A 21,613-nucleotide genomic window follows, 5' to 3' on the forward strand; every position below is an offset into this window, starting at 1 on the left:
GTTTATAAAGGGTCGCGACCTTTGGGTGCCTGTCCGGTGCGCTACTACGTGCGACCACCCTTAGTACTCCGGTACCCGATAGTACGGCATTCGTGCCCGAAAGCGGCGATTGCTATGGGAGGTTGTTCGGATGTGCCGGATGGTAAAGCTCATGGTGCTCACGGCCACGCGAGGTTATTGCAGTAGCCATAGTCGTGCAGCGTCAAAGCCGTGAACGCGCATCTATAAACCGCTAATACTGGTGTCCGAGCCAATCGCTTTAGCATGCTTGCAAGGTAAAGAACTGTCATGGTGCAGAGGCTGGCGCTGAAAGTCGGACTAACTTGACCTGGATCCACTTCAAAACTATTCCAAGGGCGTCAGCCTATCAATACGTCCAAAAACCAATCTTTTCAAAGCATCAAAAAGGCTGGAGCTTTTCAATTTGACGAAAGCCTGAATCTGCTGGATGATATCATATTATCAAAATCACCAGTGGTATTCAAAACATCAAAAAATTATAAAATCCTATCAATGCATCAAAAACTTCAGATCTTTGCAAAATGTCAAATATCTCTTCAGATCCTAGCAAAGCATCAAAATATATTATGTACTGGTACAGCAGATGAAGCAGTAGGTGGAACAATAATAATCATCATCAATCTAAATCAGTCCCCTTATGTTAATGAGGATATCTTCTACTTTTGTTTTATTGTTGCTGTCCCTTCACATTCTACATTATATATGTCTTCTAAAGTCTGCATGCTTAATAAGATAAGAATACAAACTGCATATCGATGTCCGTCTATATTTTAAAGCTCCTCAACATAGGAAAAATATTATCATACATTAAAATATAATTGTCATCAATTGAAATAAAATCGATACTCATTCACTTGGTCACTTAATCCTCCACTCAATCACCCACTCATTCACTCACGCAATGATGATTTTTCGTGTCACGCTTGAGAGTAGTGAAAAATGACAGCCACCGAATCTGGCATTGGGAAAGGATGGTTTGAGTGCATTTCTACTGGCCATCTCGAAATCGCCCATGAGTGTATCGGATGCTAAGTCTGGAGCTAACTCACGAATTTTGGCAGTGACCTTGTGATACAATGCCTCTGATTTCCCTGTCATCAGAACACTGGTAACGGGTAGAGCCTTGTCTCCGAATACTGCCGAGATGAAATATAACTGGTAGAACAGAACTGGAACACAGAAAAAAACATTTCATCATAGAAGGCGTGTTGCGCCTATGTCAGCCCGGGCTTCACTCACTGTACTTGTTAGTTCGGGACTTAGTTTAGTCTCTGCATTACTTGCTGGTTCGAAACTTGGAGACTACTAACTAACTATGTGCTGTTTTTGATGCTTCGATAGCTTTTGTTTTTGACAAAATTAATATATCTAGAACATTTGATGTATTGATAGCTTTTGTAGATTTGAAGAACTGATAGGATCACTTTTTGACGCATTGAAGACATATAAACTTTTTTACACATTGATATGCTCTTTAGAAAATCTGTTTTTTTGACAAAATGAATGCATCTGGAAAATTTGATATAATGATAGATTTTTGCAGATTTGATGAAATGATAGGATCACTTTTTGACGCTTTGATGCTCCCCCCGCACCATACCATGATGTGTTATCAAGATTTTGCACACACGCACCGGAGCGGTGGTCAGGCATGGGAAAGTAAGCTGGTGCCTGAGGAAGGGCCAAGTACCCCGATGGTCCGCCCGGGCGTCTTGCTTAGACTTAATGTTGCCCGGAGAAAGGTTGTCTCTGTGTGCAGACTTGCTAGAAAGACTTTCACTCGGAGTAATACTCGGTCGCGCCTAAAGGCAGATCGGACTTGTGTGTTCGGTGCTGTCTGTAGCACTAAAGCATTGACTCCTTCCCGGACGAAACCCCGCTCCTAGTGGGACAGGGGATTACATCGTTGGCTGCGGTCTAGGCTACCGCTATATATTATTACTCAATCCTCAGTGCCCTCATTGGTGCAGCTGGTCTGCAATAAGCCATGGGTTTCTCTGAATGACACCTGTATAGTGCCAGGGTTACACTAAACCCGGCGTAGAGGTGGGATTCATGACCCTACTATTCTTTTATCACCCCACGGTGCAGCTGGCATGTAAGAAACCTAGTGGGGGCAGCTCAATTCTTGAGTAAATGAACTACTCTCAGACTTATGCCGTTGTCTTATACTGGCAGATCAAGCTTTCAACGCTTCGGGTTTTGACCCCGTTGTGTGCGGTACCGAGCAGCTGTGCAACGGCACCAGCCCGCTACTGCCACCTCATGAGTAGTCGGTGGGTTTTGGTTGTCGCCGCGGACCGACTGCTCGGCATTCAGCGCATCAAAGCCAGGCGGACTGCAGTCTGGGTACTTCGGTACCCCAGCTGTACCCGCCGGGTGCACTGTACCGCATAAAGCAAGCGGCCGGGTTGTGAGGGGAGTAGAGGAGACCTGAGGTAGCCATATGCCTCGTCATAATTATAATTAGTAACGCGCATGAATGGATTAACAATATTCCCACTATTCTTATCTACTATCTAGCGAGCCCACAGGCAGGGAAACGGGCCTTGCGCCTAACAGCGGGGAAAGAAGACCCTGTTGAGCTTGAATATAGTCTGATTTTGTAGAGACACATCAGAGATATAGTATATGTGGCGCCACAGTGGCGGTGGCTGAATCGACAGAGTAACAGCACCGCGTTCAGGAGGACGCGAGTTCAATCCCCTTCCGGTGCCACCAAGCTGGGATTTTTCAGCCGCCGCCGAGTGGCTTAAAACTACCCACATGCTGTCCAGAAGACCACCCGGACTCTAGATTCTAGGATTAAAGGTGAACTCCGGGAGGGCAGCATGAGCCAATGCGAGATGGCGCCACTATAAACACTCGCCTGCGCCAGAACGGGATGGGCCGACCATCAGGACCCACCGGGAATAAGCCTTGGGCCGACCATCAAGCCCCACCGGGAAGAAGCCTACCGGCACTATAGGCCGCGACGTAAACAAAAAAATTAAAAACATAAAAAAAATAAAAAAACAAACGTGGGAGGTGTCACATCAGGGGCTTGCTCCGTTCGGCCGACAATGAAATACCACTACTCTGTTTCTTTACTTACTCGGTGAGACGGAATCGGAGCTTCCCCACGCGGGACTGCCTCCTGTTTCTAGCCTAAAGAGGCGGAAGGGAGGGCGTGCTTGGCATCGGCCTTGCGTTAGCCTGACCGGGGGTTTGCGCCCGCCGCGATCCGCTCCGAGGACATTATGAGGTGGGGATTTTGACTGGAGCGGTACATCTGTCAAACGATAACGCAGGTGTCCTAAGGCCACTGCAGCGTGGACAGAAACCTCGCGTAGAGCAAAAGGGTAAATGTTGGCTTGATCCTGATTTTCAGTACGAAAAACGGACTGCGAAAGCAGGGCCTATCGATCCTTTTGACTTTATGAGTTTTATGCAAGATGTGTCAGAAAAAGTTACCACAGGGATAACTGGCTTGTGGCGGCCAAGCGTTCATAGCGACGTTGCTTTTTGATCATTAGATGTCGGCTCTTCCTATCATTGTGAAGCAGAATTCACCAAACGTTGGATTGTTGACCCATAAAAAGGGAACGTGAGCTGGGTTTAGACCGTCGCGGGACTGAGTTATTTTTACTCGGGTAAAATATACTCGACTTTTTGCTCACTTATGTTATCGTTTCAGGACACGCATAGGCGGGGGGTAATCGTTCGGCGATGACGATCCCACCCATTTTCACGGCTCTAGCTTTATTAGGAAAGAAGTTATTAAGGATCAAATGATGACAGGTGCTAACTTTTTGGAGAGGTTAATTTTTCCCTACTCGTTTTTTTGGATATAAATCGAAAACTATTACAGCTACGACATTGACCTTACAATGCAAGGTACCTGGCGAGGAAGCGGTTCTTTTGCACCCCAAGCGGCTCCTAAAACCAAATTAGGGGACTTGTCGGAAAAGACCTACTGATACTATATGCAGGTTAAGTGAAAATTTTTCTCAAATCTCAAAAATCCCAAAGTCCACATTTATGTATCTTTTGATCTGGATTTCAAACATGTGTGCAGCCTTGACGTAACGAATCAAATTATGGAAGGACAATCGCCTATCTCAATTGTAAATGTTTTTTTTTTTACTTTACCCTGCTTTTTGCTCACCTCAAGATAGGCAACATTGGCTGCTCACCAAAGTGATATTTCATGGAATATATGAAATTTCATCGGATGCTCACCACATAGGGAACGAGAATTCCATTACGAAAAAAAACATTGAAAATACACAGGGAGGGTAAAATAGTCCATTCCGACTCGCCGGAATGGAACAAATTACCCGGCGCTGAAATATAACTGCCACATCGTTTCCGACCAGTGTATCATAATCTCCTCTTTGAGAGCAATCATGTCGTGCTCCGAAAATGTGGAGAGTACCATATAGTTTAGGAGGAGATATTAGGGTTTGAAGTTGGAGAGGTACCCTGTGTAGTCCGTCACAAATGGCTCTTTTTACCCACCCTCAAAAATACTCCAAATATGCATGAATAAGCCCAGATTTCATACCAGCATTATCGAACACATAAGGAATAACATACTTTTTCGTCTAATTACCTTCTAACTCCGCCTCTTGGTAGGAATAGAGTATTCAATACGTGTATATAGGCGGTTTCAGCAAAGGGGAGCTTACGTTTGTGATTGCCATCAAGGGCAGACCTCAGAAATCACACCCTGGTGTAAAAATAACTATGAATGGAAGGAATGTGGGAAACACTTCAATCAGAAGAGTATCCTTGATGCAAACACCCTTACACACACTGGGGTAAAGAACTATGAATGGAAGGAGTGTGGGATTCATCCGGAAGGGTGACCTTTGTAGTAGAATGTGTGAAACAATTCCCCCAGAGGAGTACCCTTGATGTATATACACTTACACACACTGTTGTAGAGAACAGTGAATGTAAGGAGCGTGGAAATCCATCCAGAAGAGTATTTACCCTGCCTACACACACCCTTACACACATTGGGTAAACAACTATGAATGTAAGGAATGTGGGAAACAATCCACCCAGAAGAGATTCCTTGATGCACACACCCTTACACACACAGGGGTAAGGAGCTATGAAAGGAAAGAGTATGGGATTCATCCGGAAGTGTGAGCTTGGTAGTAGAATATGTGAAACAATCCACCCAACAGAATATCCTTGATGCTCAAACCCTTACACACACTGGGGTAAAGAGCTATGATTGTAAGGAGTGTGGGACTCATCCGGAAGGGTGATTGACCTTGGTAAAGTAGAATGTGGGAAACAATCCACCCAGAGAGTATCCTCGATGCACACACCCTTATACATACTGGGGTAAAGAACTATATATGTAAGGAGTGTGGATTCATTCGTAAAGGTGACCGACCTAGGTAGTAAAATGTGGGAAACAAGCTTCCCAGAAGAGTATCCTTGATGCACACACCCTTACACACACACGCACACACAAAATCAGGCCGCTCCGGTAGCTCAATCGGTTAGAGCGCCGTGCTGCAAGGCTTCACGGCCAAACAGGCGGCGGTTCGAGCCCCGATCAGGTCGAATTATTTCCGTTGACTAGGTGTGGTTACTGTCCCCCCTTCAGCAAGGAGGGTGGGGTGTGTGGTGTGTGAGGTCCTGGCAGTACCCAGAGGTCGACAATAATGAGCACTTGCTCACGACTTGTGGGTACCTGCTGGCGAAATCGAGTCCAACTCGTGATCTGGCCGTGGCTTAGGAAACATTTTCACATCACTTGTAGGGAACATATCTAGCTTGTCGTAGTAGCAAGCACACGGCCACGGATTAGTAAACTCACTTTACATAGTCTTAACGCTAGTCACGCTTCTGCTCTTGAAGACGTGTTCTGTTTTGACACACATGAAATATGTTCTTCAAGTCTTACAAAGTGCCAAGGCTCGAAATGGAGGATTTCGCTATCGTGGTGCGTGACGAAACCTCCAGCCTGGATAGTGATCTGAAGCTGGCATTAGTAGCATCCTTGTGGCTATAGCTCCCCGAAGGTTACAGGACATCTTTCCATATTCCGAGCAGCACACAAGGTAGCTAAGCTGGCACACCACGTCAAGGTTACCAGTTCCATGCTCTGGTGGGGAAAGCCCCAGAGCCGTGCCAGGGCTGTGGAGAAAAAAGATTAGTAAAGCCGCGGTTACACTAGCCCAGCCTAGCCAAAACCACCCAGCCCAGGGTAAACTTGAGTGGACGCGCTGGATCGTTGTTCTCCCAGTGGTATGGCTGGGCCACCGTGCAAAGTTGCCAGATTGTCTTACTCAGCCTCTTATATTTACCGACCTCCGACCCGAAAACTGTCTCATGGACCCCAATAAGGAGATTCACTTATAATTATCGTTAAAATAGTTAATTCCTGATGTTTCTTGGCAATAGTCAGGCGTCAGAAACCGGTAAATACTATGTTCTGAGTACGACAATCTGGCAACGGTAGGGCACAGCAGAGGTATTGATATACTGTAGTAGTCAAGCATACAACTAAAACCAAATTATCCTATATAATAAAATATATAAATATTATGTTATTATATAATGAAATTATTAGTTTTCCTTCATAATTAATGATCACTAACGGCACACAAATTAATAAAACACAGCAACTTCACACTCGATTGACTTGATAACTAGATGTAAACAAACACAGGCCTTCGTCAAGCCAACGCCAACGAAGTCACCATGGTATACCTAGAAAAATCAATTTTATGGCCACAAGAGACCATATATAGCCTCTTGTAGGGCCTCAACAGTATTGGCGCAGTCCTCCTCGCTTCCTATATCCATGGTTGTCGTCCTTTGTCTACATCTGGGCTTCTCGGAAGAGCTTAGGCGGCTGGACTGGGCATGCTTCTGTGTGACCACTTGCGTTGTAAACCAGGCTAACGGCTGGATTCAAGCCCAGGCAAAATCGTCCAGCCTAGGGGTAATAGTGACTAGTGTTACCGTAGCTTAACACTACCTAACGTATGATGAGGGATGACTAAAATGCATGATGAGGATAATGAAACATACTTCCTAAGATAGAAATTCATTCTAAAGACGTCCGAGTATCACTTTATGTCACAGATTCCTTTATACGCAGATATAAATTCATTCAAAATAAGTCTATAGTTCCTTGACATTTTGAGAGATTTCCTTAAATTCATTCAAGAAAAGTCCGATTATCACTTTGTCACCGATGCCTTTATACGCAGATATAAATTCATTCAAAATAGGTATATTGCTCATTGACACTGAGATATTTCCTTAAATTCATTCAAAAGAAGTCCGATTGAGATATTTCCTTAAATTCATTCAAAAGAAGTCCGATTATCACTTTGTCACAGATTCCTTTATACGCAGATAGAAATTCATTCCAAACAAGTCTAATGTTCCTTGACACTTTTCGACACGGATTACTTTATATGCAGATTGAAATTCATTCCAGAGAAGTAATTGTTCCTTGACACTTTATGAGCGAGATTTCCTTAAACGGTTGAGGTACTTGAACCTGTCCTTGATCTTGTTGGGACTCCAGTCGTAGTACACGGGATGTCGTTCCGCCAGGTAGGCTTTTACGTCATGCCATCTTACGATGAGTAGACCTTTCCCCTGGCTTCTATCACATCCTATGACAGCCTGTTTTATGTCTACGTTCTTCCGGTGTCGCGCTTTTTCTGAGGTGTCTCCAGCTTTCTGGTGAAAGTGGATGATACCGTGCTCTGCACCGACGACACCACACTGAAGTCCTTGGTAGACGTCAAAGGACTGGTTTCCTGCACACTGAGATCTTCTGGAACCCCAGTCGCCACGGAGCCCGAGATGATGCTCCAGAAAAGGAGAGTAAATTTTGTTATAAACAATTCCAGGTTTTGATTGCTCATATCATGAAACCAGTTCTGCTTTTACGCACTCTAATTCAGGTCCATCTTCAGGTTGAGGTTCAGCTTCATGTCCACCAGCAGACAGTAAAGGGCCCAAGCCTCCATGGGGCCCTAAGCGAAATTGTATTTGGGGCCCCCTAAGTAAATAAACAGGTAGACAATGTTCTTACTGTAAATGAGTCATGTTTAATTTGGTTTAGAAAAAGTGCAACGGCAATGTGGAACAATAAATTGTAATGCAAGATCAATAAAAACAAATAACACTTCCAAATTTCAACTTTATTAGCTCACAAAAATAATTATAAATTCAATTGTACAAAGACATAAAGAATAAAATAAAATAATGAATAAATACCACACAAATATTTAATGATATAAATGAACAGAGCTACTGTACTGTACCTAAAACAAAGTAACACAAATGGTTTATTTCACCCAGTCTTAAAACCTATGCTTCCTGGCTTTTCTAGAGGCAAAGTAATTTATGACATCTGAATAAGAAATCTGATGGCTAACTTTGCTGTTGATACTTATCACTGCCAGTCCACTAAGCCTTTCTTGTGCCATGGAAGATCTCAAGTAATTCTTTATCAATTTGAGCTTGGAAAAGCTCCTCTCCGCAGATGCAACCGTCACAGGGAGAGTGCAGGTTATCCTCAGAGCTACCCAAAGATTTGGGTACAACTCACAGATCTCGTTTTGAGAGAGGTAAGTCAGCAGTTCAAATGGGGTCATCTGCGCTTCAGGAAGTTCTGGAAGGTTCTCCAGCTCTGTAGCCAGTGCACTCCATCAATATCTGACTGTTCTCCGAAAGTTAGTTTGTCGCTGAGAAGCTGACACTGGTTCTTCCTTGTCTGTGCATCAAGCTGCCCAAAGTTAGAAAGCACTCCAAAATGCTCCTGACCTCACCTAGGGACTGAAAGCGGTCCTCCAAAGACTGGATGGTACAGTCTACCACAGCATTAAAAAAAGAGACTTCCAGCCTCTTCATTGGATCAGTTTCAGGCTCATCAGGCGACTCATAGGCAAAGTGCCTTTTTGTAGTTCGCAGTCTCTTCTGTTTCAGCACAGCTTCAGTGTTCATTTCCTCACATTTCTCTCTTGCTGAGGTCTGTGCATCTTTAAAACCAGTTGCTCTGTAACGGATTAAATTTGCTTTCTTTTTTAATGATACCTACAGCAACCTCTAGCTGCATGTTGACCGACTGGAGTAGCTTGCTTGTTGTGTTAATCTGGGAGAGAATGTCGTACCAAACCACACAGCAAATTTGAAATCTGAAGGATGCAATTTCTTCGGCAAGTGAGTGTGTCTCAACCTTTATTGTGGGCTCAGTAGCATTCTCCCTGACCTCTAGCAAAGCTTCTCTCACCTTGTCTGCTTGGTAGCGTAATGGCTTTATGCTGTTCACCCGACTTTCCCACCGTGTATCACTCCAAGACTTGAGTGTGATGTTCACATGTTTCTTCAAGATGGTCCACCTTTGAGGGAACCTGAGAAAAGTTTGTAGATTTTCTCCACATTTCCAAAAAACATGTAGCATCCATGGACACTTTAGCAACATCGGAGACAACTAGATTCAGGCTATGTGCCACAAGGCACATAAAAAGCACGTGGATTTTTCTTAAAAGCCTTGCCTGCACGCCTTTATTTGCGCCTTTCATATTGGCGCCGTTGTCATAAGATTGTCCCCTACAATCCTCAAAGGGATGTTCAGCTCTTCCAGTTTTGTAAAATTAGTGCAGACAAGCCTTGACCAGTAGATTCCGGAGCTATAACAAACCCCAAGAAGTGCTCCTTGATATCTGGTGTTTTTGTGAGACTCACTAAGCGCACAACAACAGACATCTGTTCTTGATGGCTCATATCTGGAGTGCAATCCAGTATGATGGCAAAGTACTTTGAGTCTTTAATTTCTGACACCATTGTGCCAAGTATTTTATCACTTATACAGGCTATCAACTCATTTTGAATCGTTTTACCTAGGTATGTGATGTGCTCTGCTCCACTTTCAATGCGCCTCACGTGATCTCTCAATACAGGATCAAATTTAGCTAACAGGTCAACTTCTTTCAGAAAGTTCCCATTGTCGTCTTTGTGTAAAGTGTCAGAAGATCCCCTCAGAGCCAGGTTTCTTTCTGCCAGTGACTGGATAATACTGATTAAGCGTGTGAGAACATCTCTCCAGCGATTTTTTTCTGCCTCGAGGAGGCCCATTTCTGTTTCATCAATGGTTTTTCCCTTGGAAAGACGCAAGCTAAACTCCTTCCATTTGACCATATTACTACAATGATCTTCAGACTGTTCATGCTGTTTGAGGAGTGCGCCTATGTTTACCCAATCCTGCTGTCCATCAGTTGCCAATTTTATGGACTTCTTAGAAAATAGTTTGCAGCAAAAGCAGTAGACTGCATCTTTACTTCTTGAATAAGTCAGCCAGCTACGCTTCACTTTTTCCCCATTAACTAATTGTCTGTTGGTATAATGATAATGGAAACTTCGGCCATCATATCTTTTAGGGAATGAAAAGCTCTCCTTAATAGGCAGTGGCCCCATGATCACCTGCTCAGTCCGGTCTGAATCTGACAGAAAAGAAGGCCACTCAGCTGGGTCCACTGGTGGAGCTGATGATGATCCGTGGTGAGAAGTGGACGTTGTGGTGGAGGTTGCTGAGGAAGTGAGCAAATAAAAACAATAAGTAATACTGACTACTAATGGACATAATTATTGACCTCAGAATCATCAGAATGTTCTGCAATACAATCAGCAATTAACTTACCAGGTAGATCATCTGTAGTTGCAGACACAGAGTGGACAGTGTGAACACAAGCTGGGGTGTGAGCTCTGTAGAGGATGTAGATGGACCTAAGATACAAAACAGCAACAAAAGCTTGCCATCAATGCCATGTTAGGTGTCATATTACTCTTGGAAATGATATTGCTTATTTTTCTATTAAAAGTTTTAAAAATCCCTACAGGTGTTATAAAATAAAGCTCTCTAGTCTCTGCCAATGGAACAATTAAGATTTGCTGCAGAAATTTTATAATTATATAACGGGTGATTTGCTGTTAACTTACCAGGTAGATCGTCTGTAGTTGCAGACACAGAGGGGACAGTGGGCACACAAGATGGGGGTGTGAGCTCTGTAGAGGATGTAGATGGACCTAAGATACAAAACATTGAAAACAACAACAAAAGGTTGCCATGTTAGAGGCAATAAATAATACTTGACAATGTTGTTGCTTACTTTAAAACTTAACAATAAAACTTTATGAGAATTCAACAATTGTAAATGGTGTTTTGCTGTTAACTTACCAGGTAGATCATCCGTGGTTGCAGACACGGAGGGGACATTGGGCACACAAGATGGGGGTGCAAGCTCTGTAGAGGATGGAGATGGAGAACTTAGAAGAAGAAGAAAAACATACACACACATTGATGAGATATTTGACTAAATTAATTTCCCTTGTGTAATTCTTACACTTAGAAATTAAATATAGGCTACTGTATGATGACCGTCTTCCCTTACCTGATGGATTGCAAACAGTTGAGCCTGAGGATGCTGACTGCCACTGGGCTGCTTCTGTGCCTCCAAAATACTTTAACAGTGCTCCTGCGATGTTTAACAGAGCTTATGAGTTGACATAAAGGGTCTTTTCCGTTTGGCGTACAGCGCTAAAAGTAATTTTAATATAGATTTTTTTTATGTATTTTTGTCCGTAGAATCCGAATATCACAATATTTTTTTTGGAGAAATTAATAGTTTTTGAGTTATTTGCCTTTAAAGTTATTTTCTTCCTATCTATTACTGAAGGAATTCAAACTTTTAAAAAAAAAGTCGTAATATTCAGTATTATATACACCTGTAGAAAACATAAGCTTAGGTTAGGTTTGGTTAGGTTAGGTTAGGTTAGGGGTTAGGTTAGGTTAGGCTAGGTTAGGTTAGGTTAGGTTAGGTTAGGAGTTAGGTTAGGTTAGGTTAGGTTAGGGGTTAGGTTAGGTTATTTTGTAAGTTTTGTAAGTTTATTCTCCATGATTTCACTCTGAAAATACAGAAATATGTATTCGATAGGAAGAAAATAACTTCAAAGGAAAATAACTTAAAAAACTATATTAAAATTAATTTTAGCGCTGTACGCCAAACGGAAAAGATCCGACATAAAAATATGTTCACAACTCAGTCAAAGTTAAATCTACACAAATATAAGCATGATAGCATTATTTAGGTTATTGTTACAAGATAAATTCTCTCATTTTTAACTAGCTAGCTAGTTGCTATTAGCGGATAAATTATCTCGTTTTTACCTAGCTAGCTAATTTGCTGTTAGTGGCTAGGCTACACAAATCTCTTGATAAACATTAGCCTACCAAACCAAAGCAAGTAATTAAACAAACATACCTTTATCTCGACATTTTTTCTCCTCTTCCTCTTTCTTCCTTTTTCTTTTCTCTGCCCCTGAGGGATATGTCCTTTTTTGTGACATCGTTAGCCTAACAACCTATGTTAAGGATGCGCAGGGCACACTGCATGTCGGGAACCGTCAGTTGCACGTGTTTGTTGTTGTTTTTCTGGGCAGGAAGCGCCGGTGCAGTGAAGCCTTATAGTCCGGTGGGCGGTGGCTTAGCGAAAAAAAAAGTGACACGCTGGATTAAAGCAACAAACTTTGCACACTGGTTGTTTGGGTCCCATGGAAGAATATTAGAGGGTGGTGCCACCACCAGCACTCTATTGAAATTGTCTCTTTGTACAATAATATATCTTTGATCATATAGAAATCACTATTTATACATGGGCGAAAAATAACAAATAGGCTACAATATATTTTTTATTGCTCTTGGGGGCCCCCTTGTGGCCTCGGGGCCCTAAGCCACCGCTTACTTCGCTTATGCGTCGGGCCGGCCCTCAGACTGCTCCTGCTGGGTGGCCTCTGGAGTTGAGGGCGATCTAATTGATAAAAAAACACACATTGAAAGAAATGCAGTTCCAGTCAACGTGCATATCAAGTTTATATCCACCCAAAACTTCAGATCAGAGATTGAGCAGGGCCTACAATCCTCGTCCTCTTGTGTGATCTTTAAATAAGGAGCCTGTAGAATCTCGAGTACGACGCTGAGATCAATGTTTTGCTCCTCCTTCTTAGTCCGCCTCTGGATAGCTTTAATGTTTTCTTCTTTCTGGTACTTCACTGCAAATTAAAGATAAAAGTACCCCATCAGCCAGAGTATTTCTATGAAACAGAACAATACAGCCATTTACATTTACAAAATTTGTGAATACTCACGCGATATGGCCTTCAGACGTTGGCTCACGTCCTGCTTTTCCTCGGCATCGACCTGGTAAAGCTTCTCGGATGAGGTAGCCATACATTCAGTGGCACGTGTGCATCCTGACACGATCTTCCTTACATAATTGGCAGAGCAGGCATTATTATTGGTTTACAGAAAGCAAAGTGGTTTGTCCAATTCCTCAAAGTACTTGCATATTGTAGACCCATTTATTGTGCTGAGAACTTCATCTCCAACCGCGTGGTTTACAACATCCTCTACCATTCGAACTTCAGCTTTTAGAGTTCCATCGACGAGGGATGTGTACGTTTTTAAGTATCTGTGAAAGTGGTCTGCAAAAGCCTTATCCCGTCACATGTTGTGACCTTTATGTCTCCACTAGATACATTCACAGTTAACAACTCTTCCCCTTAAGAGAGCTGTTGGGAGGTCTTCATAATCCTGCGAAATTCCTCTGATCTCCTTTTCATAAGGTGCACGTTGGTGACGTGTACTTCAATTCGCTTGACTGACTTGTCACACACGCTGCACCTTGTTAAAGAGTATCGGTTCTTTTGCTTGGATTTCCTGGGATACTGCGACTTGGCGGCTGTTTGCAGAAGCTTTGTCAGCTCTTTCTGCTTTACCTGCATTTGGGTTCTATCATCTTTGCTCAGGTACCGATGGCACTGTGCAAAGTGGCGTTTCAAGTTCATCGTCTTGCCACTGCAGCCACCTAATGGGCATGGCTTCCTGCAAAGAAGATACAAGTGAGTGAGTGAATGAATATGCATGTATTGTAATGTCATTCTCAACAATTTGTAGCAACTGGTCAAAGTGTGTGAAACTCAGAAATACTCACAGTGACCTGCTGAAGGTAGTGCGTTTCCTTGGCCGGGCCCGGTGCCTTCCAAGTCGTTCCTTCAGTTTCACGGCCTGTACCTTCTTCACAGCCCCCCATAAGTCCTCTGCTACCTCTAGGTAAACTGACTGCTTGTTTTAACATTGACAGTTCTCTTTCATGAGCCCTATTTTTTTTTTTTTTTTTTTTTTTTTTTTTAGAAGAACTCGCTGATTTCATTCAGAGTTGGGGGTTTCCCAACCTTCCCAAAGATGTCTTCATCGTGTTCCTCCCGTGACAGATCAAATCGTTTCGTGATGTCCTCGGGAATGTCTCTACTGGTAGAGGCCACTGCGTCTACTTGAGCTGCAGTCAGTTTGATTGAGGCACTGGAGGAATCAGAGGATGAGCCTGTTGCGATAGGAATTGTATCACATACACACTCATGCATATACGATAATCATAATATTTCCACTCATATAACAGCCACCGTATTCATACCTTCCTTGGTGGAGTCTAGGTCAGATGAACAGGTCTCCTTAGCAGTGGCACCGCTGCCAGTTGCAATAAAAGAGAACCGTAGGTAAAGACAGTCAGAATTTGAATTGGCAATAGCACATATGTGTGTGTACTCACATGGCACTCCCAAGTCAAGAGCGTGCGGCTTCCGTCTCTTCTCCAAATCGTTGAGAAAGTTTCTCGTTGCTTTCTCTTCCTCGAAGGACAATGACTGCCTCAACCTCTTTTGAGAACTAACATATTCCTCCACAGTAAACGAATTGTCGTCGCAAGAATCGGTCAACACTCGACAACTTAACCATTTTCCTGGTTAAGTTTTTACCCTGTAAGCTGTGGGGTAAAAGATAAAATGTTCAAAGTTTCCATATAGCAGAGTAAAATGTTAACCTACGCGAAGTAGGTGGTTTGGAATCAGAGTTTTTCTTCTCATGTAGGCTAAGGTGGTCCACGGCACCATTAATGGTGAACCCTTTAAGAGGGCTCCCCCATCTGCCAACCGGGGGACGTGCCCCTACGCTGTCTAGCCTCAGCATAGGAATCATTTTGGGCGTGTTATTTTTTATTTATTTTTTTTTTTCAGAGCTCCGAAACGAGAGGACGGTTCTGACCGACGATATTGAGTGCAGCGTCACCCTCGGGATGCGTTATCGCACGGAGAGTGGAGTTACCATCACCAAGAGAGAGAGAGGGGTCGCTGCATTGAAGGCTGATCGCATTGGCAAACACTATAATAACATAATATGAAATGATAATAATATTATTATTATTAATGGTAGTCATGATAGCCAGTCAAAGCCACTCATAGCCGCGAATAGACCGTTTGAGCTTCCCGACAGTGTGAGTGAGCTCTATATCAAAGCTAATACGAGCAGACTGGCAAAAAATCATGTTTGATGGTAACTACGGTTACGCATCTCGAGGGTGACACCGCACGCAATGTCGTGGTAGCCCTTAGTTTCCGTCTGATCAGGCAGAGCTTCCGACAGGCAGTATCAATAATCGTCGGCAAAGCTTCGACTGCGCGTGCACGTTAACTACTGCTGCATCGGGCAGAGCATCCGACATGCAGTATTCATAATCGTCGGCAGAGCATCGACAGCGCGTGCATGTTAATTATTGCTGCATCGGGCAGAGCATCCGACATGCAGTATTCATAATCGTTGGCAGAACATCGACAGCGCGTGCATGTTAATTACTGCTGCATCGGGCAGAGCATCCGACGTGCAGTATTCATAATCGTCGGCAGAACATCGACAGCGCGTGCATGTTAATTACTGCTGCATCGGGCAGAGCATCCGACGTGCAGTATTCATAATCGTCGGCAAAGCTTCGACAGCTCGTGCAACCCCCTCTCTTTTATGAGAAGTTACACGGCATAAGCTGCAATCAGCCTTCAATGCAGCGACCCCTCTCTCTTTACGTGATGGTGACTCTACTCTCTGGGCGTTGACGCATTTCGAGGGTCACACCGCACGCAATATTGTCGGTAGCGCTTAGCTTCACCTGCTCGGACAGAGCTTCCGACAGGCAGTATCAATAATATGCATCTCGAGGGTGACAAATTACGCACAGTTGTCGGTAGCCCTTAGCCCAAATGGTTGCAAAGCTGAAACAGAAAGGAATTGACGGAAGGTCACCGCCAGGAGTGGAGCCTGTGGTTAAACATGACCAGACAAGGGGAACGTTACGAGGCCCAGATACAGGAAGGATTGACATGTTGAGGGCTGGCGCATGACTGAATTCTATATTATCGCATGATGAAGTCATGACAACGATTGAATTAAAGAGTTGTCAGAATCCCCGCGCTAGGGCTATACAGCGTAAGGGCGCGTCCCCCGGTTGGCAGATGGGGGTGTCCTCTTCAAGGATGCACAGTAGAGTGCCGTTGACCAACATAGCCTATAAGAGAAGGAAAACTCTGATCTGCGTAAGTTATTCATGTTAAAAAAATGTGAACATATTAACATTCAGGTTTGGTCTTTTCAGGTCATATAAACAGATCGTGACAAAACCTATAACTGGGTGAGCGAATACAAAGGCCTAAAAAGGCAACATGTAGAACTCTCTTCTGAATAAGAAGAGGCAGTGCTAGAGATCTAAAAAACGAGAACTCGCCAGAAGCCTACTGTGAATGACAAGAGAGAGATATTTCACAAGCTCATGTATCTGATGCATTTCTAAAATTCTTTGCATCTTTCCAGGGTGAACTTTTCAGCTGCCGCACAGCCAGGAGAAGCAGTAACTGCCACAAATTCAGGCAAGTTTCTGGTGACTCTGTGTATGATATTGTTATGGTGCATTAAATATGATGGGTTGTACATTTGTAAAAATACTTGCTCAACAAGAGTTTCCCACACAGATTCTGCCCAGTCGTCACAGACTAGTGAGGACAGTGAAATGGTCGATGATCCAGAGACAAACACAGGAATGGACATTGGTATAGTGGGTTGCTCAACAACTATTGAAATGTGTGAGAGCATCGAGATGGACCCTGTGATGAAAAACAGATCTGAAGGGCTTCCTCTCTCAGTTTATTCACCACCAGATTTGGCTTTCATCCTCTTTCACTGACCAGCCTGGTGAACAAGCCTACAACTTTGCTATCCTCAACGATCTAGAGCAGTTGGTCCAGCACCCTACACGAATTACCGACCGTTTTGGAGACCGGCCCAACATATTAGACCTCTTCCTTACCTCAAACCCATCTGCTTACTCTGTCAAACTGTTCTCTCCGTTGGACTCCTCCGGTCATAACCTTATTTTTGTATCCTGTCCTATCGCTCCTGTACACCCTCTGGACCCACCGAAGAGGCGATGTTTCTGGCATTTTGCTTCAGCTCGATGGAATGACCTGAGGATGTACTTTTCCGATTTCCCGTGGAATGTTTATTGCTTCCAGGAGCGAGACCCCTCTGTGTGTGCTCAGCGCATCACAGAGGTGATTGTCTCTGGAATGGAGGCATACATTCCACGTACTTTATCTACTCCTCACGCTAAAAAGCCTTGGTTTAATCACGCTTGTTCTCATGCTGTCAAATAATACACACCACATCCAGAGAGGTGGATTGTTTGGCGGCAGCGGAGAAGGAAGTTTTCCGCATTAGTGAGGAGGGTCACATATTGACCCTAAGGAGACTCTGCACTATGACAGGTAGGTATTCAGGTTTTGTATATCTGCCTTGTCTATACCTATTTCTTGCTGTTGGGTTGTATTGATTGTCCAATTTGCGCTCTCCTTTCCTTAGTGAAATACAAGAAGACGGAGAGGGTGGATATGATCAAAGCCAGGAGGAAAAAGGAGAGGGAAAATGTATCCTGGAGGCTGTCTACAAAATCTTGGAATCTGACTTTATGAACGAATATACCTCATCAGCACTGAGGTGTTACAAGGATCCCTCCTGCAGGCCAGCCACTCTCGCAGACTTCAAAAACAGGAGAGATGTGCTTATTCTCCTGTTCATGATTAAATTTTTGAGGAGGCCGATGGAATTCACTGAGTGTCGACTGTCTGAATACACAGAGACTGAGGAAAAAGTATTCCCAGATGGAACAATCTATGTCATACGGATTGCTGCTCATAAGACAGCTGAGCAGGGTAGGTAGTGCATATTTAATCATTTTATGTCTTATGAAATGATATATATATATATATATATATATATATATATATATATATATATATATATATATATATATATATATATATATTGGGGGAGAGAGAGAGAGAGAGAGAGAGAGAGAGAGAGAGAGAGAGAGAGAGAGAGAGAGAGAGAGAGAGAGAGAGAGAGAGAGAGTTTAAAATATATACAAACATGTCAATGAGTAACCCTGATTCTTATTCCAGGCCCAGCGCTGGTATACCTCACTAACAGTGAAGTGCGTCTGATGGACTCCTATATGAAGTACTACAGGCCACTTGCACCCTCTTGTATGACACCTCAGTGTTTTGTATTGCCAACAAGAATACAAAGGAGTGATGCAGAATGTTGCCCAAAGATTTCATTCTCCAACCTGGCAAAACTCATCAGTAACACTGCAAGAAGATGCACGCCAGAACCAAAAATACCATATCGCATCCTAAGGTGCTCGCAGATCACACCGATATGGGACGAGATAAAAGGACCCTACCTTTAGAAATAAGCTTGCCACACTGTGTGGCCACTCCCTGGGTACCGCTATTTGCTATTATGAATTTAGCGACAAAGTGGTGCCAGGGATGGAAGTAATAAAAAAATTAAATGAACTAAGAAATCGGTGCAAACTAAAGAATGATGAGCAACTATGCAACCAAGACACTGAGGTGCTACCTGATGCGGAGTGGCAAGTGCCGTAAGTATGCTGGTTAATGTGGAATGTGATCAGGTTACTTATTTGATATATGTAAACATATTTGGGTGTACAGTGGATGGATTGTATTTATCCCAAAGATCATCCTGTCAAGTGAGGGCTATGGCAGACAGTTCGATGGTGGAGGCTGACCCACCTCAGCATGCAAAAGAGGCTTCCCCGACCTGTGAAAATGTGGATGACTTCCTCGTCCCCACTCCTCCGTTACGGGGGAAATCAAAACAGGCCGAGGAAGCAGCATCTGCAGTGACAGATAGAGGGTGTGTAGAAACAGTACTAGTGACATGAGACAATATGCATGCTTGTAATGATGCATAACTAACAAAACACTCTTCAATTCAGAAGTGTTCTGTCACTGCCACCAAGTCACTTCCCGTCGGACCTATCAATGCTGCCGCCTGTGGAAACTCTCACAGTTTCAACCAATCAAACAACCAATACTCTACAGCAGGACTAAACTAGACACTGCAGTAGTGTATGCGGACATCCGCAAAGCCATAAAGGCGGTTGACATAGGCGCCGGTGTTCATAAACTGGAAAGAAGTTAAAGCATCCATGAATGGCCTAATTCCCGAGTACAAAGAGTGGAACAAAGAAAATATTAAAAATAAATATAAATATTTGAAAAAGATGCGCAAAGAACTCAACATCTAAAATGTTTAATCTAATATTCAACCTTAGGGTAAGGGTTGAAGGAATGAAAGTTATGGAGGACCAGTGTAAGGGATACTGGCAAAGGAAAAAACGAACCATTATTTTTTTGTTAACTTGAGTAATATGTATTGGATGGAAATGGATGTTACAAAGGGTGTTTGTTTCATTTTTCATATATCCATAATGCTCAATGTTGACATACTATCATTATTCATAGTTAGCTAGGGTCATCATTTCATTTAATCTTGCCTTTTCTCTCCGCATATCTGGCACCACTCTGGGGTTTTCCCCACCAGAGTATGAGACTGGTAACCTTGCCGTGGTGTGCCAGCTTAGCTACCTTGTGTGCTGTAACCTTAGGGGAGCTATAGCCACAAGGATGACTGACTACCAATGACCAGTTTCAATAAACCACCTTTGGATCACGATCCAGGCTTGAGGTTTCGTCACGTAACCCGATGGCGAAATCCTCCTGATCGAGCCTTGGTTCTGAGATGTTTATAGTTTCCTTGGCACTCTAAAAGAGTCATTAGGTGAAGCACCAAGCAAGCAAGATATGTTCCCTACAAGTGATAGACTCTTTCCAAGATTTGAAACTCGTAGAGAGACCGAATGGCCACACAATGGGGTGTGGACGGCAAAAGGTCCGCGTGGGAGGGAGACCCGTCTTCCATTGATAGAAATACCCTTACACGCACTTGGATATAACGAAAAAAAAAAATGAGTCAGGCATGTGGGAAATAATCCACCCGGAAGAGTATCCCTGATGCACACACCTTTATACACACTAGCGTAAAGAATTATCAATGTAAGGAGTGTCGAAAACAATCGGAAGAAAGGGTGCCCTTGATTGATACACTTTAACACACACTGGGGTAAAAACACTATGAATATCAGGAATGTGGGAAACAATCCACCCAGAAGAATATCCCTGATGCACACACCCTTACACACACTGGTGTAAAGAATGATGCATTTAAGAAGTGTGGGAATCAATGGGAAGGGTGACCTTGATAGAAACACCCTCACACACACTGGGGTAAAAAAAAAAACTTTGAATGTCAGGAATGTGGGAAACAAGCTACCTAGAGGAGTATCCTTGATGCACACACCCTTACACACACTGGGCTAAATAACTATGAATTTAAAGACTGTGGAATTCATCCGGAAGGGTGACTTTGATAGGACATCTCATGACTGCGTAGTCGTATTTTCAGTTCATTAGCATCGTCAAACACTAATATCGATGCACATTATATAGAGACGCCTCACCCACTCCTACGGTCCAACAGGATTCAGCGTAGGCATATCTAAATTTTAAGTTTTTCCTAGTGCCATTCCATGACTAAAGGATCGTATTTTCAATTAATTAGACATTAAAATTAAAGCACATTAAATATACACTTGGGTAGCGTAGCTAGTATATCTAAAATTGAACATATACCTAGGGACATCTCATGAGTGCGTCATCGTATTTTCAGTGAATTAACTGTTCTTGGTCTTTTTTTTCACTCCTATAAAGTGCCGTGAGCGTCCTTAGATCCTACCGTCATGGGCTAAACTAGGGATGTACCGATACCCCAATATTTGACCGATACCGATACCGATACCTGTGCACTGATTTTTTTTTTCAACAGTTCCAGCAGCTAAAGGGATTGATTGTTTGATTGATTTAAATTAGGCGCCGCAACAGCCAGGGTCGTATGGCGCCGCATTCAATGAGTTAAAAACTAAAGAAAAGAAAAAACAAAACTAAAATAAAAGGGCTAAAAAAGGAACCTAAAAAAGTAAACTAAGAGCAAAGCCAAACAAAACGAGACGAAACAAATCACACAGAAAAAGGTCATAACTCATGGAGAAGGCCAGCCTTCTCCATAAAGAGAAGTACCTCATTTCCCGGGGAAAGGCATCTCCCTCCCACCATCAGCGAGAGACGGAATGATCCGTCTTCTCCCCGACACTGCGACAGGTATCGCACTCGCAGGTCCCCCAAACTGGGGCACTCGACCAGCAAGTGCCGCACGGTCAGGGGAACCAAGCAGTCATCACAATAAGGCTGCACTCCCCGGGACATG

Source organism: Eriocheir sinensis, unplaced genomic scaffold, assembly GCF_024679095.1.
Source record: "Eriocheir sinensis breed Jianghai 21 unplaced genomic scaffold, ASM2467909v1 Scaffold428, whole genome shotgun sequence".
Classification (NCBI taxonomy): domain Eukaryota; kingdom Metazoa; phylum Arthropoda; class Malacostraca; order Decapoda; family Varunidae; genus Eriocheir; species Eriocheir sinensis.